The sequence below is a fragment of the Conger conger genome, chromosome 4 (genome assembly GCF_963514075.1).
Source record: "Conger conger chromosome 4, fConCon1.1, whole genome shotgun sequence".
Taxonomy (NCBI): Eukaryota; Metazoa; Chordata; class Actinopteri; order Anguilliformes; family Congridae; genus Conger; species Conger conger.
In genome coordinates this window covers 44,032,503-44,052,807 of record NC_083763.1, presented here as the reverse complement: position 1 = coordinate 44,052,807, position 20,305 = coordinate 44,032,503, and the positions used below count along the sequence as shown (strand labels likewise).

General features: G+C 40.6%; 1 protein-coding gene across 9 annotated transcripts in view; it reads right to left on the bottom strand.

Annotated features, from left to right (window-relative positions):
- The window catches only part of st3gal3a (ST3 beta-galactoside alpha-2,3-sialyltransferase 3a), a 99,731-nt gene that overhangs the window by 66,606 nt on the left and 12,820 nt on the right, over positions 1 to 20,305 (bottom strand). For 2 of the 9 annotated variants that reach the window (XM_061238425.1, XM_061238431.1), the window contains exon 1: positions 10,820 to 11,097. The exons of 1 other annotated variant lie outside the window; for it this stretch is intronic. The gene's annotated coding sequence lies outside the window, so the exon portion shown is untranslated. Of the gene's footprint in view, positions 1 to 4,354; positions 4,415 to 7,463; positions 7,549 to 7,925; positions 8,019 to 10,819; positions 11,098 to 20,305 lie in introns of those variants that run through there. 6 more of the 9 variants (XM_061238432.1, XM_061238433.1, XM_061238427.1 and 3 more) reach the window with 5 other exon arrangements.

The window sequence follows — 20,305 nt, the reverse complement described above, 5'->3', positions numbered from 1 at the left end:
TCATCAAACAGAGACCAGGGATATTTGTAAGAACGTCTATTTAGGAACCAACAGCTTTCAATCACTTGAATCACAAATACAGCACTCATTTGCAGTTGAGATACTGAGGACAGATGTAAGATGCTTGAGCCTTCAGGTGCCTGCAAAATATACAGTGTGCCAAATCCAAGTCTCCTCTGGAGTGTACAAAAAATTCTGGATATTACATAACACAAAAACAGATACAGCATGAATGCCTAACAACCAAGCGATGTCAAACAGCAGAGACATTTGAACCAAATATTTTTATTTAATAAATGGCTAATAAAGAACACCATTCTCTTATGAAAACACTTCTTTCATTTTTAACAAATGAAAGTTGCTACTAACATGCAAATCTGGAGCACGTGAAAACAAGAGTAACAACTATTACGAAATTATCTGAACACCAAGTAGCCTATCTGAAGTAGCATTAATTAATAGATGACAGTCCATCAATTCCATACATTAAAGAGGTTTGCTGTGGGTTATACAAGCATCGTATCAGGATAAATGGTTTTAACTGAAAGAACACTAATTTCCCACCATGCAAGATGGCCACTGAGTGTAAGATTTTTAAAGTTATGTCATATAAAAGTGTCAGTGTTATAATTATTGAAGCTCATTTTGTGCATAACATCAGCACAAAAAGTTCCAGTTCCCACAGTGCACAATAAATGTCTCGCATTTCCAAATACGTATGCAAAACTGCTTTTTTGTGGGATCTTGCATGTTAAAATCACTGCCATCCCAATAATACCAAAAATGTACAGCCATATTCCTTCCAGTAATATAGCTAAATGCAAAACTATTGGGACAGCGACAGACCTTTTGGTATTTCGGCTCTGTATTGCAGCACACGGGATAACAATGAATATAAATATAAATCCATACTGGCTGATCATGAATTACAGCCCTTTTTATACATACTATAGCATTTTGTGTAAGTATTTGGGGGCGAATTACTTAACCAATCAAGTGAGAGAAAACAACAAGATGTCAGGCAAGTTTGCACCCATGTTCACTGGTTCATTCTAGCCACAACCAGTACACGTCAATTAATACACATATTTACAAGGAATTTACAACAGTGAACCGGTATGTTGTTTAGAACAAAGGGATATAGTGCTTTTATTTTTATCCTCTGTATTTTTGGCCCACAAAGCTTAGAAGTACTTAGAAAAGGAAGTGCATTCCCTTTCATTTAAGAAAGAACTGCAAGGGGATTGGATACCACATGTGGAATAACCAGATTGATTGAACAATGGCCAACCAAATTTATTGAAGGCCGAACACTGGCATGAGCCTTATCCAAGGGAGCCCACTAATTCAGCCTCTTTTATCATCTTTACAAATATACAGTTTTCTTCATCCAAATCAAACTCACCGCAGATGATCCTGTTACTCGAAAATAAGTATGCCCGTTTCCCATGTTTCGCAAGTTATTAAGATGACTTCATTCAGTAAGAGCAGAGAATCAATGAGTGGCAAGGATGCATTGACTGAGCGAATTCTCACATTTTATTCTTTAAGTGCTTTAAGTGCCTGCCAATTAGATTTGCTACAGAAGATCTAAGCGACAGCATCAACCACCACGTATTCCATTCATTGAAGAGCTATACAGTAGGTCTCCCCCACCAATTTATCTTGGTGCATGGGAGTCACTCTGGAAGAAGAGACAAAGGCATCGAGCTTCCTCCAGTTTCAGCGTGCACACGCTCCCTTTACAAGAGTCTCCATTCAATTCTCAGCTGTAAATCTCCCCCACTCACTTTGCTCTGTGTGTGTTCAGCCACACAGAGGATAGCCACTGAGTCGGCCACTTGCTGGCTGTCCTGCATGGACCCTTCGTAAGTCCCTTCCCCTCTCTTGGACTCCTCTGCATTCTGCAGCTAATTCCCAGTGTACCACGCTTTTCCCAATGTATCAGAATCCTCTCAGCTCTTCAACTTCACACCAGTGTTCCAAGCTTTTCCCAATGTATCAGAATCCTCTCAGCTCTTCAACTTCACACCAGTGTTCCACGCTTTTCCCAATGTATCAGAATCCTCTCAGCTCTTCAAATTCACACCAGTGTTCCACGCTTTTCCCAATGTATCAGAATCCTCTCAGCTCTTCAACTTCACACCAGTGTTCCACGCTTTTCCCAATGTATCAGAATCCTCTCAGCTCTTCAACTTCACACCAGTGTTCCACGCTTTTCCCAATGTATCAGAATCCTCTCAGCTCTTCAACTTCACACCAGTGTTCCACGCCTTTCCCAATGTATCAGAATCCTCTCAGCTCTTCAACTTCACACCAGTGTTCCACGCTTTTCCCAATGTATCAGAATCCTCTCAGCTCTTCAACTTCACACCAGTGTTCCATGCTTTTCCCAATGTATCGGAATCCTCTCAGCTCTTCAACTTCACACCAGTGTTCCACGTTTTTCCCAATGTATCAGAATCCTCTCAGCTCTTCAACTTCACACTACCCACCATGTACTTGTGCACCGAGATGATGAAAAACAAGGGTGGTGGGATACGGTTAACATTTTCAATCATCTAAGGGAGCTTGTTGCAGTGTATTCTGTGTCTGGCCATGTAGGTAAGGAGAATGAATAAAATGAGCTATATTTTTGGCAAAAAAGCCCTTAGATTCCTGGTTCCTGAGAAAGCACAAATAAAAACAATTAAGTTACACCATGCGCCAAGCACCTGGCTGTGCAGAGGTTACATCTTCAGTTTTAAGCAACCTTTATATCGCACACATGTTACAGGCTGCATTAATCATTTTTTTTTTTTTTTTAAACCAATGGGCTAAATATCTGCCTTGTCTTTGGTGGTATCCCACTCAATGATCTCAGCGTGTCAGGAGGTACTCTGGCTGTGCGCATAAAAAAGGGATTATCAATATTTACGAAATAATACACAGTGTAAGGAGGCACACAGGACACCAAGAGTGTGCCCTCCCTTAGATGGCATGCCACTCATTTTACTGAGCTTGTTCCAGCACTTCATGCACAGAACTGTAATTGTGCACCTGGCTGTGCATCTTATTTAAGACTGCCTTCCTGGCACCCATGCCAACGCTACTAAATCAAGCTGGGATTAAACACCATGAGAGGTGAGCATTGGGACCCAAGATGCAAAGGATGGACAGAGAATAATGAATGTTTTACACAGGCTAATTTCCAAAGCTGACTGGGGAAATGCTTTAAGTGCGCCTCTGGCGCCAGTTGCTCCCTGCCCACGTCAGCCGCAGGTGCAGTCACATCTGCAGGGTTCAGCTCGATACTTGATGAGCTCAGAGCTGGCACACAACCGGCGTCCTGTCACTAAATTTCCCAGATTCAGAGAATGTCATTTTCAGCAATTCATAATATTAGGATGATGTTACTTGAATAGCTGGGTGCCATATTGTGCAGATAGACTAACCACTCACCAACACAAAACCGCCCGCCACTATGTGGAGTAGAATTAGATGTTGAAGAGCGTAATGAAAATGCTGTCGTTTCCTTACGCGGGTTGTTGTATGCAAGCCTAAGAAACCGTACACCATTGGAAATGTAATGTCATTAGTGAAAATGCTTTTGTCGTCACATCAATCAACATGCACATTATTATATAAGTTATACTGTAGTTGATTGCACACGGATGGGAAGAACGTCTATACTTAGCAACTGCATTGTGGTTACTGGTCAGAGACGTTTGTAAGTGAACTCACTGTGTTCAAGAGTGCCTATACATAACATAGATAATAGCATTTCTATGTACAAATATTTATTTAGAAGTATGCTACAGCATAACAGACAATAACAAAACAATGATCAGGGAAATTCTAAGCAAACAATAGACATTATTTCAACGTTTCTCAGAATTTTTTAGAATTATAAATTATAAAATATTATGCATTTGGTTTGCTGAGAAAATGACACTGACATTACCATATTTCTTGTAGTATGGGCAATTTTATGAAAGGGTATTTTTCATACATTTTCAGTTTCACCATGTAGAAATTACAACATTGTTTATTCATAGTCCCCCCATTTCAGGGCACCATAATATTTAGGAACATGGCTTCACAGGTGTTTGTAACTGCTCAGGTGTGTTTAATTGCCTCTACAATGCATGTATAAAAGAGCTCTCAACACCTAGTCTATCCTCTCGTCTTTCGATCCTGTTTGGAACTATTATTGCTGTTCATCAACATGAGTACCAAAGTTGTGCCAATGAAGGAAAGAAATCCATTATGAGACTGAGAAAAAAGAATGGTTAGAATATCGGCCAAACATTAGGCTTACCAAAATCAACGGTTTGAAACATAATTAAGAAAAAAAGAACATTGGTGAGCTTACTGGCAGGCCAAGGAAGACTTCTGCAGCTGATGACAGAAGAATATGCAAGATGAAAACCACTTGTTAACTGCAAAAACAAGATGGCCAGGTTAGAGCCAAAAAGTTAAGAGCAACCACAGTTCTGGAAAAAGGTCTCGAGGACAAATGATATATTAGAGTGATGACAAGAACAAAGTATTAAGGAGAGAAGGAACAGCTCAAGACTCAAAGCACACCAGCTCATCTGTGAAACACAGTGGTGGGGGTGTTATGGCCTGGGCATGTATGGCTGCCGAAGGTACTGGCTCACTTATCGTCATTGATGATACAACTGCTGATGGTAGTAGCAAAATTAATTCACACATCTTATCTGCTCAAGTTCAAGTGAATGCCATAGGCTGGCAGTTCATTGTACAGCAAGACAATGATCTCAAACATACTGCTAAAGTAACAAAAGAGTTTTTCAAAGCTAAAAAATGGTCAATTCTTGAGTGGCCAAGTCAATCACCCGATTGTCAATCAATCACTGCTGAAGAGAAAACGTAAGGGGACTAGCCCCTGAAACAAGCATGAGCTAAAGATGGCTGCAATACATGTCTGGCAGAGCATCACTATAGAGGATACCCGTCAACTGGTGATGTTCATGAATCGCAGACTTCAAGCAGTCATTGCATGTAAAGGATATGCAACATGACGAATACTAAACATGACAACTTTCATTTACATAACATTGCTGTGTTCCAAACATTATGGTTCCTTCAAATGGAGGGGGGAGGGGGACTATGTATAAACACTGCTGTAATTTCTACAATGTATAAACCAAATGTATAAAAATGCCCTTATTAAAATCTGACAATTTGCACTTTAACCACGTCTTTTTTATTACAAATCAAATAAATAAATGATGGGTCTCTGTCCCAAACAATATGGAGGGCACTGTATTTCCAGGAAAGAAGTGACAAAAATAGGTGTATTGTGATATTGAAAATAAACCTAACTTTCTGAGCTACTGTCACATTACAGAACCAAGCACAACATCAGTAATGAACAACTTGGTTGATGCAGGGATACAAAGTGATGTAAATTGGTGTTCTTACAGACAGAGGTTCAACATATAGTAGGCTACTACACAGCAATAAATGTGTAAGCTACTGAGAATTAAACTTTTATTTAACATGATAAATAAATGAAGTCATTCAATGATCAAACCACCTTCCTGAAGTTTGTCTGCCACATTGTCTTTTTTCAAGGTTTCGACTAAAACAGAATGTTAAAAAATCATTTTTCATTCATTGCGGACATCACTATTCCAAATGATATTAAGAATCAAATGCAGTGTTTGGGTTTTAGTAACATTGTTTTAGTAATACTTAAGAGTATTTCTGACTCTTGCAAAACAAATCCCAAAGGACCTTTCAAAAGACACCAGGATTATGCCTGTAGTCAAAAGGGTTCAAGAATAGTAACCATTTTATTTTGGGTATGTCATTTTGAAGCTTGTGTTAAGAAAAAGGTGACACTTAAGGGGTCCACCAAAGATCCATAAATCCATAAATGTCTCGTGAAAAGTATTCCCTCACAAATCACATTAATTTTCATGAATCCTCCAACGTAGTATCAACTAACTGTATTTAGACAGCAGCCAAGTTATGACATTAACAGTAATCATTTCCCTGGGGTCATATACTGTTTCAGTCCCTGTTCACATTCTGGGTTTTTTAAATATATTTACCCATTTTCAGTTTTAGAGTACATTGGCCCTGACATGCAAAGTATTACATTTTTTATACTCACAGACAATTTATATTAACACTGGTACAATTTCAGTGATGATATGCCTTTCTTCAAAACACGAGGAGACTGTCTTTTCTGAAAAGCTATCCAGGGTATGACTGACAACTAGCATTTCCTGCTTTGAAAAGCTTAAATTAGCACACTGCATCACTGCACTTGAGTGAAACTGCAGTTACCCCTCACCCTTATTATTCTTCAGTCACCCATGGTTGCTTCACACAAGGCATGTCATGACATGCAGCTGCCTAAGCCCCACTGGGTCTGTGATGGTATGATAACTGTCACTCATGGTAACAAAGAGTATGAAGGAGCAACATACTGTAAATGCACTTAACATAATTCCTCTATATTAGTTGGTGTGCTTCCTCAACTTTAAATATATGTTCTCCAATGTTTCCTGAATATGAAGGAGGACATCAATACAGGTTTCTCAATATATTTAGAGAAACTGAAGAATGAAAACAAATTGACCAACTAGGAAAACACCAAACTAGGAAAAAATCATTGTGATACAGTGCTGTGAAAAAGTATTTGCCCCTTTCCAGATTTCCTCTATTATTGCATATTTGTCAGACTGAATGGTTTCAAATCTTTTAGAGAAAATGTATTATTAGACAAAGGGAACTTGAGTAAAAACAAAATAAATTTTTAAATTATTTAATTTATTGAAAAACAAGCTCAAATCAAAATTCACTTCCTCCTCAATTTAGTAAATTCTTTATAACCATATGAACATATATACTTTAAGAACACATCTTAAAGTATATATTCTGATGGGTTCAAGTTTGTTCTGTAGGCATAGTTAAGCATGTATATAATGTTGATACAAAACCTTTGTCATCCTGTTGGAAAAAAATAGGACCTTACCGATAAGATGGTCATGCACTTTGAGGGTATTCAAGTGACCAGTGTGTTGAAGGTTGCTGTACTGCAAAGTTGTTTTGTTTCAGTGATCTTTCCTTTCCATGCCATTCAATAAAATTTTATTTTTCTCAAGTAAATGTTTGTTGACTTGGGTGACCCAACTTTGATTCCACTGAGAGAAGCAGGGTCCTAACAGTGGCAACGAGGATGGGATTTGTAAATAACTTCTGAATCGGATCAAAGAGAATCAACGCTGGGTCCTAATAATTCCATAAAATGAATAAAATGTTTTGTGTATTTTCACTTCCTGGAAATTTGAATTTAGATTTTAAGTAATCGTGTACCAGTGAACACTGGTGCTGCAAGTGCATAAAATCATCCAATTCCTCATTAATAATCTGGATGTCATCATCACTGTGTGCATCATTGCTCTGACGAACTTGGAGTAGCACACTCCCCGCGCACAGCCTACCCAAAGCCACGCCCGTCCTGCTCACAACTTTATGAAATTTGAATCCCGCCAAGACCTCATTATCCAAGAGCGAGAAAGGCAGATATGCTCTTTGAGCAGGTTTTACTAATTTGACATAATATGAAGCACAGAATTAAGCCTTTTATTATTTTGTTAATTTATTTTTGCTTTGTAGCTGAACCTAATCAGCTGAACCTAATTATCTATTACATTTAGCTAATTAGTCTATTGAGCAACTAAGGGAGAAATTGCCTTTTCACATGGGTGATGTACACTGATCAGCCACATTAAAACCACCTGCTTTTTGATTAAAAATGCTTTAAACTCTATAAATACTTAATATTTCATTATATGTTATGTGTACTCATATAAGCAGATAATAAGTGAATTGCATTGTTTTTTAATGTACATGCAAACTGTAAGTTGGCCATTCTATTCTTGAGGCTTGCCAGGGGTTTGCACCTTGTGGTAAACCCTCTGAAGTTATGCTGCTGTAGCCTCCTCTTGATGATCGTCTTTGACACACCTACACCTACATCCTGGAGTGTTCTTGATCTGTTGAACAGTTACAAAGAGATTTTTCATCACCATTCGAAGGGTTCCTCTGTCATCCATTACATGGTCTTCCGTAGTCTACTTAAGCAATAACTCAGAACAGGAAGTGGTATATAGAAATGTTATCACTGTGATCATTTTGTACAGCTGTGATATAATTTATACATACAGTACCACGTCCTGGAGTGAGTTATTGTTTTTATGAAACGGTTACCTAACAGAATAATATAGAGATTATACACACAATCCAGTTAAAAGTTTTTATTAACATTTTCATTTCAAGAATAATTTCTGAGAAAGTAGTTCCCGTATGGTATGTAGTGGTTGCTATGCAACGTTGTTCCGCCAATCTCGCTAGCTAGTTAGCATGCAAGCTATCGTGAGTGAGCAGAGAAGTGTATGTCTTTTTTAACGTTTATTCGAACGTTCCCATTGCGCAAGCACTGAAACACTTTATTGGGATCACGTTGCGTAGGTCTACTCATTTTATTATTTGGAGCGCTGCTCTGCTTTCTCCGATCCACAAGTTTCAGTCACCCTAAAACTCTCCCACTTCTGCCTGCTTACGGACACAAATCTCTCTCGCAAATCAAGAGTCGGATCGGATAGTTTCTGAATCACGTGGAAGCAGAGCCAGTATGTAGCTCTGCATCCCTGCTTGCTTGCAAATTCTGGGCAACATTGTTGCAAGGTGATTGACAAGCATCGACTAGCACTGCTATTAACCGATCAGATTGCAAGTTTCTGTCCTGCCCATTTTATAACAGGTCATTTGATAAGGCTGAGCTCACCAGTGTGTTCTTGCGTCTTAACAATGTACACACGAAACAGTTGATTTTGACACACCTTGTTTTCTGGATAGTCTCTAATTGATTGTCTTCTCATTTTTCAGTCTAATGATGGACTGCTTTACAGGCAATTACACTTATTTGGCCCTCATGTTCAGAGACAACAATAGACTCCAGATGGCAATCAGAATCAGCTCTAGACCTAGACCTTTTGCTAGCTCTTCAGAAGAGTCTTCTGTGCATTTCTTATGCTCTTTTATGAACTAATGAAACTTAACACATCTATCCAAGAAAAAATTGAGCAATCCAATGACTTTTGGTCCCCAAAAATTGTGGTAAAAAATTGGAGTATAAAAAGGACAGTAATTCCTACATGGTTCAATCAATATTGGATGTAACACCCTTGAAATAAGTCTTTAACCATATAGTGATTGAGTAATTTATCTCTTCGTTTACTGGAGTAGAGTGAAAAGAACAAAAAATTCCTCATTCTCCATTTCATTAAAAGAAAATAAATAAATATGATTTTCGGGCCATATCACTCTGGGCAGCGAATAAGGGGGACCGGTCCCGTTCTGTGATTTACCCCCGTCTGAGTAAGCTAAATTTGGACAGGGAAAACTGGCTTTCCCAGTCTCATAAACGGCAGTCTACTATAAGATACAAACACAGACATAATCGCAACCTCAACCGACGTCATAGCCTTAATTCCAGCTGTTTCGAATGGATATTTGATCTAGAATTGTAAAATGTAAATACTCTTCAATCTGCCAATATCATGTTTCCCCCCATATCGAACACAACAGAACTCGTTAGGCAATATGAAAATACCCTAGCCACGGTGATTCTGTGGAGCGATTTTACCTAACGGTACACTACACGCACGCTTCGATTCGTCTCCAGGTAACTAGCTCGCTGCTAGGCAACGCGCACGTTTTCCGAAAGGAACGGACTGACAACAACAGTTGAAACAAGCTGCAACATGCTTGTTTTGCCAGTTTCGACCAATACCGCATCCCTCGCTTGATAGTCTGCCAGTTAACTTGATTGTAGCAAAAGTATCTTCGTTTCAGTAAGACTAATTTAACAGAATTACATAACAGACGGTGGGTAAAACGCAGTTTCCATATACTGTACTCAGCTAACATTTTGGGGGAATCTTGCAAAGGCATACACAACCACAATGACGTTAGACTAGGTAGCTAGCTAACACAACTATGTTCAGCTGTAGCTACTACTACTACTAGTCTAGCGCAACCACAACATCCTAACGTTACCTGAATTATCAGTGAGGGGATGCCCTATTGCTGAATATAACGTTACCGCTGGCAAAAGGGGAATGATCCGATTATTCTGTTAAACATTGTAAAAAATTGAGAAATTGAATTTTCGCAGCAAATGCTATACGCACATGATAATTAACGTTAATTACAGTGGACATCGGACATCTACCAAGAATATTTAAAACACAAGTGCCCGAGCAGAAATCAGCGTAGCGCTAACTTTACCAACGTTAGCTAGCTAACACTCACAAAAATAGCTGCCAAAACCACAAACGTGGTTAGCGTTAAACTTGATGAAACACAAAATGTCATAATGCTAACAATGTAATTAGCTAGCTTGTAGCGAGACGCCTTGTCGTAGGACAAAGCATTGTACGTTTGCTGAATAGTTCGGATAGCCAACATCGCTAGATAGCTAGCAAAAGCTAAACGAACATGGCTCAGAATCTGAAGTTATCCAAGCCTGCCAGGGTTTAGCGAGAAATGCAGAACGATGTGACTTAACGTTAGTGTAGGAGCAAATTCTTCAGAATCGACTGATGCGAAATATCTGATGCCTCGTTAAGTTAAGCGTGGCCCGATAACACCTAATGTTAAAGTGACACTGCAATGGCAACAGTGAGAAAGAATAACATCAAGTAGTTTGCTGGCTAGCAAACTTAGCGAACGCTAACTTAATGCTTCTAACATTACTAATGTAATGAGCAGATATAATCAAACTCTGTCTTACCCGCTACTTTGAGATGATGTCGTTTTCCATCCCGTAAACAACATTTAAGGCAGTACCTCATTGCACTAGGGCCGAAAATATTCGCAAATAGCTAGCTAGCTTACAAACTAGCATTTTCTGATTGTACAGTAGCCCCCATTTTCAGAGCTATTTTGGGAGCTAATGCTACCACGGCAAGTGTATTATGCTGTTGTCCCGTCTAGCTGGCTAATTATCGTGCAGACGTAACGTACACTTCTATCAGTAACTTTATGACCACTTGACCATTTTCATGGATCAAACACAAATAAGAATTCCCACTGACTCCCCATCATGCCCTGGTTTTAACAACGTTACTTTAAAATAAGGCAAACGCCATTTATATTGTATACTCCCATACAACTGAAATGTATTTTAAGCTCCTTCTGCAGTGACTTCTAAAAAACCTAGTATTAACTCGACTAAAGACATAGTTGGTCACGTGGAGTTTCAATTAGTCACCCTTTCATCCAGTTTTGATGACCATTTTGTCCTGTACTTGTTTTACTTCTGTGTATGAATGTAAAATGTAAAAAATTTCAATGTCAGCTAATTTAAGTCAAGAGTATACTTCCATGAACAGTTGCATCAACCCACGGAGTTTACAAATTGTAGCTGTGAAATAAGTCAGGACCCGAAATGACAGCGTGTCATACAGTATCAGTATCAGTTTGATTAAAGTAAAATCAGTCTCGGTTTGTAATTATTTATATATTATTAAGGCAAAAGACACAAGTGCACAATATTGTAGCATACTGTAGTGTAGCATACCTGCCTATTGTACCATTGCTGCTGCATTCATACAGCAACAACCATATTATTTATAGTTCATAATTAATTGAGACCACACCAGGCCCTTTTGAGGCCCTAAAGCAAGAGCTGTCCATACACAAATATAGTCACAGTCCAGTCGATTTGTTTCTCATTTTTACTAAAACAAAGATTCTGAATTGTTCTTAACTGAAAGACACCATAATACTTTCATAGTTTCATAGTACAGTACATAGTCCAAATTATTGTTCTACATTAAGTACCAATTGATAGAGACTTGCTTATTAAAATTCATATAGGAAATTCTTATAGGAACTGTGCCCATTCATACCCCCCCTAATACAGTACATAATTTGTATGTCAATTTAAAATCTGAGAAGGTCAGTCCCATTTGAGGTGAAAACACAATTTTACAATTCTATTGTAGGCCTGCAGGGGGCAATAAAGAGGTCTAGGTTAAAATAAAATGTTTATTGCCTAATTATTTTTTTGTCACATAATTGTTTGTCAGTATGACATTGGTCAAAATGCACTTATCCTAAAGTAGATGGCAAAGATATTATTGTCATATGAAAAACATAATGCTGAAAAATGCAAACAGCGATTATGGCAGCCAAGTTACCATAATGCAAGGCAAATTAATATACACAAAGTCTGCAGTGCCCCGGTGTGAAAATTCAGTCCCAAGGTCAAGAATGAATTTCAAATTCATGATCATACATGAATGTAATAATACAAGCAGCAATTCGAAATGTATGGTATTTTATCAGATTTATGCTCTATGCTAATACAAATGAGAAGGAAACCATGGGTAAATTCTAAGTATTTAATACATTTTGGAGGCAAAATCCAACCAAGTTTGAATTTTATGATGAATTGCAACCCTGTACAGACTTGTGGGATATATCACTTAAGATGTATGAATCTGCCCTGGCGCAAATAAATCTATTAATATTAGCTCAACAAGGTCATCAAAACTGTTCTATGTGTTTTGAGCTTCAAGATGCAGAGATGCAATGTTTACAAGAAACTGTAATATCAGCTGCATATCAGCTCGTTGAGACCTCAGCAATTTCTTTTAGCCATGCATAAATATTTCATAAGATGCATCAATCTTAAAAGCCTCTATATACCCTCTAAAACAAGAGCACGTCCTTTCAAAAAACATGAAATGCTGTCCTGTTATTGCTTTATTATTCTTTGGGGCATCACTGGAACATGCCCTAAACACCTATGCCATGGGAAGTGGTTGTCTATAATGTAAATAGTGTAATTGCATGTAATGACAAGCAAAATATGATTGCTCATCAGAATCTTCTCATTGAAGTAATGCAGTGATTGACATCATAGGTTTCATTGGAATGGATATACAGTATAGTAGAAATCAGTAGCTTCACTGAACATCGTGCTGCATTGTGATGTAGGAGAGCATTTTGTCTTTATTATGTTTATTAAACAATCACAGCAATAGGGGTGGGGGGGGGGGGGGAAATCACACTAATAAAAGATTGCTTATGCTTCAGAACAATATTTTCTGTGCTGGAAATAATAATAATAATATATATAATATATATTTATATTGTATATAAGTTCATTTATATAACATTGCCTCTACAATAGATTAAATATTGTTTGCCAAGAGCAATAGCACTTGTGTAAATCATATTTACAGGTGTTCCTGCTTTAACTGAAATATAATAAATATTTTCCAAATAGCAGCTGCAATCAGCTACCATCTACAGCAAACAGCTCAATATACTTCTATTTTACTCTGTTCCTAGTAACAGGCGATTGACCCCTGCCTGTTTGATCTGCCCTGAGTGAATAAACTAATTTATTCTGCGTAGTTCCTGGTTGCGCTTGGTTCATCTGTCCTGTGTCCTGACAATACACAGATGAGCCAAAACATTATGAACACCTGCCTAATATGTGATGCAATGCCTCAAAGGGGGTATAATCTCTTTTTGACGTGAATCTAGAAGATCAGAGCTACAAAATGAGTTATCACTTGTTGGGATTGACAATCCATTTTGGAAATATGGCTTGTTGTGTATGTGTGCGTGTCTGACAGAAGTGGTTTTGAGAAATTCGCTTTCAAAGTTTTGTGAGTGTTTATCACAGATTCTCACCTAGAAGTGACCTAATTGTCACTGGCCCATCGGTCACTGCTGTGAAGAGGTCTGAGCAGTTGGGGGCAGAACAATAGGTCTGGGGGTGTCAACAAGCTGCATATTGTACGCATGACCTTTAGGTAGGAGGTTTAAGAGTTATGAGTTATGAGGTTTCATACTAGAAATGCAGCGTTTTAGTTTTTCAAACTTCCAATTAGCGATATAATGTTTGTCGAACATTATCGCGTCAATGTCTGTACCATTAGCCACCTATAATACATAGTATGAAATCATATGCTGTAAAACTATTTTTGAATAAATAAAGGACACAACTACAAATACAGTGCAACTCATTGTTGAACGTGCTCAAGCACAGCTGATTCTTGGAAGCCCAGCTGATCACTTTGTCATTACGGGTTATGAGTGTAGATTGATTGGCAAAAATTTTATTCAATTTAAAATTAAATCTACAACACAATGAAGTGTGCAAAAAGTGAAGGGGTCCAAATACATTCTGAAGCCACTGTATCTAAATCTATTGGTAGCTATATGTTATGAAAATGGCTAGTTTGCTAATCTGTCGCTATTAGCTCACTAGTTTTAAAAGCCGGTGCCTTCCAGTCATCACTGAGGGAAGGAAAGTACCTTGGGCATTGTGTGACAGGGCATGGTGCTCAGGGAGGTAGTAAGTGAGCTCTGTGTTCTCCCAAATGGGTTCTGGCTCCACAACAGGACATCAGTCTGCCCCACACGAGGCCTACCTCTTCAGGTTAGAAAACCAGTCACAGACTTAGACCACACTGAGGCCTCTCGCTTACTTCATCATGCATTTACTTTTTAACATGTTTAACATGGTGCTTTTACCCGCAGTGCAAGTATTTTCCCCCTTCCTGATTTTTTGGTTATTTGATAACTTTTTTCATTAAATAAATGAAATTAACTTCAAATTAACTATGTTTTGCATTTACTCAGGTTCTCTTAGTCTAATATCACTTTTTCTCTAAAGATCTGGAACCACTCAGTGTGACAAATATGCAATATTAGGGGAAATAAGGAAAGTGGCAAATACTTTTTCACAGCACTGTTTGTAATGCTGACACCGTCCATCAGGTGAAATGTTAGCAATAACACAAAATTGGTCCAAAGCATCTAAAATTTCACGAGCAATCTAAATGGTGCAACAAAAACAAAGTTATAGTTAAAATTATTGATGTGCTCTCGGTACAAAACTAAATTAAATAATGGCCTAATGCAAAATGGAAATTCTTTTTATAGTATGACAAAATACCTTTTACAATACAATATAAGTGTAAAACAAAATAACAGCTTTCCACAGATTATAGAGATGAAAGCATAGTTTATGCCCAATCTATATAAGTTTGGAGTTGACATTTCTAAAATAGAAGGAGGAAGGAAAACAGGAGGGAAAGGACATGTCTGCATCTGGCATACTGCAGGGCTCTTCCTGCAGGCCCCGTGTCGTGTTTGGAAGCGTGTCAGGAGGTTATTCAGTACACAGGGGATTCTGGACCCAACAAGAGAGGGATCCATTTCACACTTCCTCCTGGAACAATTCTGCCTGGCTCGGGTCGCAAGCTTTGCAAGCTGATCTCTCCATCCTCGCAGCACGTTTCCACAAATCGCCTTGTCCGCAGAATAGGTAAAAACCTGCCTCTTACCACCACCTTAAAGAGGGTCCCTGACGCATTATCAATAACTGGAAAAGAATCTCTTCATCTCTAAGATTCAGCCACTTTTTAGCCCTCGGCAACTATCCCGCACTTTTATCCACATCTATTGGGTGTTTTCCATCTTTGCTGTGACTCCATTTTAAATGTGAGATCACAACTATGTTTGAACTACTACTACTAGATTGTTTTACCTGAACATTATATGCTGATGAAACAATCACTACTAACTGAAAGCAATGGAGTTCTAGTAAACACTGACATAAAACTGCCAAAAGAAGAAATACTGTCTTTCCGCACTTAAAAGCCAACAACCGTGCTGCTACTAGATATACAGTAGATACTTCAAGGGTTGTTTCTCCTGAACAATTCTTCCATTGAGTTCAACAGGAAAATTAAGAGAAATGTCCCTTGTAGTATCTACAGCATATTTGGCAGCAGGATGGTTTGAGGTTCATCTGATACCTTGGACCCTTGATGACATAAAGCCATTTAGCCAACAAATGTGTTCTATACTGTATCAGCATAATTTACAGTCGCAGTCGTTATAGTATTGCTTGTAGGACAACCTGAGAACAAGATATCCAGATTCTGGTGATAGGTCACAGGAAGTCATGCTATGCGATGGATATGCAACGAAATACAAAACATGACTTTTATTTGACATTATGTTAAATGGTCTCAAACATTGAAATGGGGGGCTATGTATAAAAAGTGCTGTAATTACTACATGGTGCAACCAAAATGTATAAAAACATGGTTTAATAAAATATGAGAATCTGCACTTTGACCACATATGAATTGCTTGATTACAAACAGAGGGAATAAAACATTAATCAAAAAATCCAGAAAAGGGCAAGGTGTGTCCAACTTTTGACTGGTACTTTATTCAAACTGATCCATGATCCGTGGTATATGAACCCAATACCGTTGTGAGGGCCGACGGTCCAAGGCTAAAGTTAACTACTCGTGCACAGTAACGTTACGTTCTTGTTAGCAAGGAAAAACCTCCACAGGACTCCAGTGTAAAAAGATGACAAACGAATATTTATTCACGTTCAACAGCGAAATCTTCATACAGGAGTATTCAAAATAGGAATTTCCGAAACTTAGGCTGGGTCTTTATGCCACGTTACTAATAGCTACGGTAAGAAAACTGTTTAGTTTCAGTCTCCCAAGTCACCACCGACTCTACACTGACAAACCTAGCCGCTCCCGAACATGATTACAGAAAGGTGCGTTCTTCTTAAAGTGACAGTAGCCCTAATATTCTATCATGAGCTCTGAGCTAAATAAAACGTTCTCATATGCTTATCTATGTCAAAACAACATATCTAATGCAGATTCTATCCACAGTTATCAACGTAAACATTATAGAGTAATTAGGAAAATATAAAACAATAATCCTAATACAGCCATGCTGAATTATAATGTCCAAAGTAGGCTAAGGTTTACAGCAACTAGCCTATAGAAATAAGGTGTAAACCTAATCCTAATTCAAAACACATCCAAGAATACCTTGGCTCCTATATACCGGCCCCTAATTGTACTTCTAACCAAGAGACAATTACTAACAACCAAAAAACTAGGAGCCAACAACTAAAACACTATAGTAACTGACAAGTGTCTCTGCTACTGGATAACCAGTACCTGGTGCCAGAGGTTACAAGCACATAGCACACCGTAGGAGGACAGTCTTTACCACCGCCTCATGCAGCTTCTTGGAGAAGACAGAACTTGGTGATGGGTCTATCTAACGTGGTTGTCTTCCTGTTGACGCGGACCCGGCGCACGAGCCCGTGCTCGTCAGGGACCGCCTCGATGACCTTGACCAGGACCCAGGAGTTGCGGGGCGCAGAGTCATCGACGATCAGGACGACGTCCCCCTCAGCGAAGTTGCGCGACACACGCGTCCACTTCTGCCTCTCTTGTAGCTGAGGTAGATATTCTCTTGTCCATCGTTTCCAGAATATGTCTGCCATATACTGGACTTGTTTCCATCTCCTGCGAGATTGGAGATCTTCCTTCACAGAGGCCTGGAGGCAGGGATGGCTTTGACTGGAGGAGCAAGAGATGGTTGGGGGTAAGCGCTTCCAGGTCCGTAGGGTCACTGGAAGCCTTGGTTATCGGTCGACTGTTGATGATGGCTTCTGCCTCACACAAGACAGTGTGTAGGCCTTCTTCATCCAGAGTCTGGAGCTTTAAGGTGGTGCTGAGAATCTTCCTGACCAACCTGATCATCCGCTCCCAGACTCCGCCATGATGAGATTGAAGATGGGGGATTGAAGATCCACTGGATCCCCCTCTGACGCAGAGTGTTCTCGATCTTGGAGCTATTCCATTGTTCCATGGCTCTCCTTAGCTCACGCTCCGCTCCAAAAAAGTTGGTCCCGTTGTCCGAACGGAGGATTTTCACCTGGCCTCTCCTCGCTAGGAAGCGACGAAGAGCGTCAATGAAGGAGTCCATGTCCAACGAGGACGCAACCTCTAAATGGACAGCACGGATAGCCAGACAGGTGAAGATAACGCCCCACCTCTTCACGACGCTTCTTCCACGTTTGACTTCGAATGGACCGAAGTAGTCTACCCCAGTGTTGGTGAAAGGGGGTTCATCTGGAAGGACCCTGTCCTGGGGTAAGTCCGCCATCTGTTGTTGTCCAGCAGCACCATATGAGCGTCAACATGTTACACACTTGGAGAGGACTCTTCTTATGGCTGCGTGAGCACCAGGGATCCAATACTTGAGTCGCAGCTTGGACAGCACATGGTTACGACCGCTGTGACCCACGTTCTGGTGAATATCTCTCAGAATAAGCTCTGTCACATGGAGATCCTTAGATAGGATGGCAGGGTGCTTAGCCTCTTCAGGCATCGCCGATCTGCCAAGTCTTCCTCCAACTCTGAGGATTCCATCCTGTAGTACGGGTTTGAGCTTGTAGATATGACTGCTCATCTTGATGTCATCACCTTTCTGAAGCGCAGAGATCTCTTCAGAGTATTTCCGACGCTGACTGAAACGAATAATCTCAAGCTCTGCTTCCTTTATGTTCTCCACAGTGAGGCTGGTCTTCGCAAGGCTTGCCTTGAAGATCTTCATCTGTGTCTGAACCTCAGACTGTGTGAGCGAAGCATTCATCTCTTTCCACTTGCGACACAGAATCAGCAGAGTGCTTCTCAGTTTCAGCATCCAGCCGACTGCCTTCTTGAGGCGGTTCCAAGAAAAGAAGTGTTCCAGGAACTGCTGAACTGTGTCCAACTGCTCTTCAGCTGCAGTAGCACTGACCACGGCGTTCCTTACCTCTGGGTCCTCCATGGTTAGGTCCCCAGGGTGGTCTGGGTTCTGTGGCCATTCCTCCTCGGGCTTGGTGAGGAAGTCCGGCCCCTGTATCCAAGTCTCATACCGCAGGAAAGACTCCACATTGAGTCCTCTTGACGCATAGTCAGCAGGATTCTTTGCAGTATTCACATACCGCCACTGTCGTACTTCTGACAGCTTCAGGATGGTCTCCACTCCATTAGCTACAAAGGTGCGAAACCTGCTGGTTCTGTTCCCAATGTATTTGAGCACAGTGGTGCTGTCTGACCAGAACATTGATTCCTCTAGGCGGAGCTCCAGTTCTGATCTCAGGGTCCTGTCCATGCGCACTGCTATGGTGGCCGCCGCTATTTCCATGCGCGGGATGGTGAGGGGCTTGAGCGGCGCCACTCTGGCCTTTGCCATGACAAAGGCAACATGAAGCTTGTTGTCGTCGCTCTTCTGTAGCAGGTAGCTCACCGTTCCGTAGCCTTCTTGGCTAGCATCTGCGAAGTGATGCAGCTGGTTGCTTGTGTCCTCGCCGAAGCCCTTAGGCTTGAAACACCGAGACAGTCCGAAATCCTCCAACAGACGAAGGTCCTCCATCCAGCTGGACCATTGTAGAGCGAGCTGCTCGGGAATGTCATCATCCCATCCAAGTTTGAGTCTGCAGAGCTCTTGGAGGATCCTCTTCGCTGTCAAGACCACCGGCGCTAGGATACCCAGCGGATTGTAGATTGAGCTAACTACAGAGAGGATGCCTCTTCTTGTGGGTGGTCTTTCTTGTAGTACGATCTTGAACTTGAAGTTGTCACTCTCAGTACACCACCAGACTCCCAAAGCTCGCTCGACTGGGAGCATGTCCAGGTCCAGATCCAGTTCCCTAAGTTCCTCGGCCCTCTCCTCTGCGGGGATCACAGATAGCACGGCTCGGCTGTTGCTCACCCACTTAGTTAGCCGGAATCCTCCTGAATCAAGGATAGCCCTCAAGTCGTTGCACAGGGACACAGCCTCCTCTTCTGAGCTAACTGACTTGAGGCAGTCATCGACACAATCGAACACCACTCGGATCTTCATCTTCTTGGCATGGTACACGCCATGGTGTGGCAGGTACCACACCTTTCCATCGCTGCGGCTAAGCTCCTCACTGGGAACCTTTACTGCGTAGCCCTTTGCGATCCAGTCATCCACGAACGCAGAGTAATCAGCCTGGAACTGAGGATTCTTCATGAACTTCTTCCTTATGTTGAGAGCTCGCTGTTCAGCTACTCTTCTGTTGTTCGGCATCTTGAAGACTGTGTTCCTCAGTGGTAGGCCGATGCTGTAGTGTCCCTCCGTCAGTTTCACAGACTCCGAGACCATTTCCAGAAACTGGATGTCGTCCCTCAACATCTCCAGCCGGTCGTCTTGACACTCTGGGAAGTCGTTCTTGAACTGTTGACTCCACAGCTCATCTAGCGTGGCCACTGATGTGCAGTTGGATGTGACCTGTATGAGTCCACTGGTAGTTTCATGGCCACTATCTCCTCGAAGGGGGCCATTGACGATCCAGCCCAGACGTGTTTTCACCGCGTACAGCCCCTCTCCCACGCTGGGTACAACC